This window comes from Lichenostomus cassidix, chromosome 2, assembly GCF_008360975.1.
Source record: "Lichenostomus cassidix isolate B80296 chromosome 2, HeHo_3.0, whole genome shotgun sequence".
Lineage (NCBI taxonomy): Eukaryota > Metazoa > Chordata > Aves > Passeriformes > Meliphagidae > Lichenostomus > Lichenostomus cassidix.
This window is the reverse complement of record NC_139482.1, coordinates 83944655-83948793: the sequence shown is the minus strand read 5'-3', so window position 1 is coordinate 83948793 and position 4139 is coordinate 83944655.

Here is a 4139-nt window from a genome sequence, read left to right as displayed (position 1 = left end):
CTGGAAAACTGCAGTTGAAGGCTACAAGATCTTTGGAAGAAATAGGCTGGGAAGGAAGGGCAGTGGTATTGCTAAGGTAAGGATAGGTTGTGAAGAGCCATCTCTGAGTAATAGCCTGGAACAGATTCAGAATTTGTGGGTAAAAATCAAGGACAGAACCAACAAAGGACATATTGTAGGTGGGGATTCTATAAGCACATGGGTCAGAAGAGAAGAGTACACCCCTCCAATAAATGAGAAGGGAGAACTGGTGACAACAGATATGGAGAAGGCTGAGGTACTCAATGAGCTCTTTGTCTCAGTCTGCATTAGCAGTCAGACTTCCCACATTTCTCAAATTTCTGAATGTTTAGGTGGGAGCTGGGGTAGCAAAGTCCCTCCTACTGTAAATGAAGAACAGGTTTGCAAGCACTTCATGCAACTGAATAACCACAAGTCTATGGGGTCTGACAAGATGCATCCCAGGATCCTGAGGAACTGGCTGATGTTGTTGCCAGGAACATCTGCATCATTTTGAAAAGTCGTCATAGTCAGGTGAAGTCCTGTGTGGCTGGAAAAAGGGAAATATTTTTCTGATTTTAGAAAGGGCAGAAAGGAAGATCCGGAGAACTACAAACTGATAGAGCTTCACATTTGTGCTTCAGGATATCATGGAACAGATCTGCATGGATGCAATTTCAAGGCCAATGCAAAACAAGGAGGTGATCTGAGACAGTCAGCATTACTTTACTAGGGGCAAATAATACCTGACCAATCTGGTGGCCTTCCAGGATGGAGTGAGAGCAACAGTCAACAAAGAAAGATTGACCAATGTCCTCTACCTAGACTTCTGTAAGGCCTTCAACATGGTCACACATGACAGCCTTATATCTAAAAGAGTCATGGATTTGAAGGGTGGCCTATTTGATAGATAAGGCATTGGTCAGATGCACCCAGTCAGAGAGATTTTATCAATGTCTCTGTGCCCAGGTGGAGATCAATGACGAGTGTTGTCCCTCATGGCTCTGACTTGGGACCACTGCTCTTTAATATCTTCATTAATAACATAGACAGAGGGACTGAGTGCACCCAACAGCAAGTTTGAAGATGACACAAAGATGAGTGATGCGGTTGACACAACACAAGGACAGGATACCAGCCAGAGGGACCTGGACAAAAAGGACCTGGACAAACTTGAGTAGTGGACCCATGAAAAATTCATGAGATAGATACATTAAATACAAAATCCCATAATATCAAAAGAAAAGAGAGTAAAATTAAGAAAAATGTGTGTGAATGTTTTGTGGTGATTAGAAAAAAAGGCATGTGTGACTACCGGGATAAAGAATATATTCATTTTTCTTTAGTTCTTAAATCCGCATTCATGATTGTTCTAAAATAACACTTGAAACACTAGGCTTGGCTGGCATGATTAAAAATATACTGCTTAGAATTAAAAAGTTTTTGGACCACACAATGCAACATTGTCATGAAACTAATAGCAACACATATGTGGTGACTCAGAGTCACTTGATTATTTAAGAGGGGAATTTTTCATTAAAAAACAAGCTAAAACACATTAATGATTACAATATACCTTTCCAATATGGAACAAGAAAAAAACCAAAGGATTCAAAGGTAATTACCTTAAAAGAGCAATGTTAAAATTATCCTGTCACATCCCCATCTTTTTGTCATTGCTTTAGCTGACTTTATTAGGACCTTAGCAGGATCTGCTTTTAGAATCCAGTTAACATTGAACATCTCTCTTCTAAAAGAGACATTTTTCAGTTGTCTTTGTGGGAAATAAATAATTAAAATAAAATAATAAAAAACCCCAAACCAAAACAAACCCAGAACACAAAAAAATATTGTTTTCTGGGGAGGAACATAAGGAATTTCTCAGCTTTTTGCATTTCCCTCTCGCACTGGTTTGCTCCTTTTGCCTTCAGTCCTATCTGCTCTGTCTATGCCCGTCCTTTGCAGTATTCAGATGCTTCTTATTCCCAAATCACTTTATGTATGTAATACCTTCCAATTATATATCTACTTTTTGTCAATGTCTCCCTTGGGCTCTCTTTACCTACCATGGAATCTCGAAGCCTTCAGATGCTTTGTGCTTCAACACATTATTCTTTTTAGATTAAGGTGCTTATTTGATATCCTTTAAAATTAGCACAGTCCAACAGGTCAGTCCTCAGTTCTGATAATAAGATTCTCTCTTCTCTCTAGATGAATTGCAAGCAAAAGTATCACTTGCCCTGGTGATACTGGAAAAAGTATCACTTGCCCTGGTGGGAAAGCAATAAAACTGCCCCCATGGCCAAAGCTTCCTGACCCTTTTCTTTCATGCTATTTCCTTCTGCTGTCTCAGGCGTCAAACTGTACAGTTCACTGTACCAGGCTGGGAATACTCGCCCTGCTTGTCATGTCCCCCTCTGTGGAGCGGGACTGGGGTGTCTCTCCTTTGAGTGTTATTTACTGAGGTAGAGCAGCCTGCTACAGCCCTAACTATTAGACAATAAAGCCAAAGATGGTTTGCTTAATTATGCAGTCCACCAAGGTGTAGGGTTCTCACCTGAGTGGCAATATCATACATAGATTTAGAGGTAAATAACTGAATTATGGTGCATCAAATGTATCTGGTACTTTCCCAGCAGGAATATATATATGAATACATGTATTCATGTAGGACATTCAGCAGCTCTGACAGAGATATATGATTGACTTGTTTAATGGATCCTTTATCAAACATCTGAACTAAATGTCTTTTACTTTGAATTGTAAAGCCCCAATCAAATGTCTGCAGTGTTTTCCTAGATTTTATAAATACATATTGAAAAGCTCTGCTTAAAACAGTAAAAATGTCTCTTTATAGAAATACAGTAATTATTATGGGCAACATTACTAAAGGGTTTGCCACCAGGTTTAAATGAGCAACTGATTGACACTGGAATATGTTGAATTGTTCTGAAGGCATAATTAGAGAAAGATCACTCTCATAGCTATTAGCGTTATTTTTAAACCTACTAAATATAGATCAGAAGTCAAATGAAAATATCTTCAAAGGCTTGTGATCATTCATGCAAGTCTGAAAGGTATTTGGGAATTCTTGGTCAGGACATCTTAAATATCATTGCCACAGGAGTTTAGAATCATAGTACGGATGTAATGTTGCTTCAGGAAACACTGGAGTGACATTTAGAATTTGATGCTTCCCTGGACTTCTCTGCAAAGATTAGAGAAGAAACAATTTGAGATTCTGAGTCAATGTCATCACACCCAGACTGATACAACACAAAACAGAGAATATTATCCCAATGGCCTACAGGTGAAATACATTTCTGTAAGAGAACTTTTTGCACGTCTCCTGAAGTACATGTTTTAGAAAGGTTACAGGGTTCTTCCCGCTTGTTAAGGATTTATTTTTGAGGTGTCCATGAAGAGTTTGGGTTTACCCCAGAGGGAAATCTGATATTTTAGAAATATAAAGTATATATATACAGTAGAATTGGCATAATTCCAAAGTGAAGCTTAAGGAAATCAAGGCTTGTCTGGCAAACACAGAATAAAAGAGAAAAAAAAAAACAAACCCCACAAAAACACAGGAAAAAAACCCTATAAAACAAACCAGCACTGATATGCTTTTTAATATATTTTAATATTTCCAGCCCTTTTGAATAAATGTAAGGAGAAATGGCTGGTTTGTTTAAAAATACGTGCTATGCACGTCAAAGTTAAGGCTGGTTTTACAGATTCACTACCTAAGAAGAGATGCAAGCTGCAAACATGAATACAGAAGGTAAGGAGATCTGTAGACGATATGCTAGGACAAGGCTGTCCATGGTGGCTAGAGCATTGACACAACAAGTGTCTGAATTTCATTGCTTTCTCTAATTTGTGTGGTTCATGTATTAGACAGTGTGTTCCAGTCTTGGAACGCATATCCCACTTGTGAGATGTGTATCCTGGTCGCATCCCTCATGAACATTGGGAAGCATTCAATTTTTACTCTATATACAAATTGTTTACCTTGAAAGGCAACTTGGATGGGCAGGAAGGGAGCTAGGAAGGTAGCTGTGTTGGAGCTTTTTCAGGGGTGAAGGAAGGTGAGAGATGCCAGCAGAGTAGCTTAGTTGCCCTGAAAAGCTCAATATCTG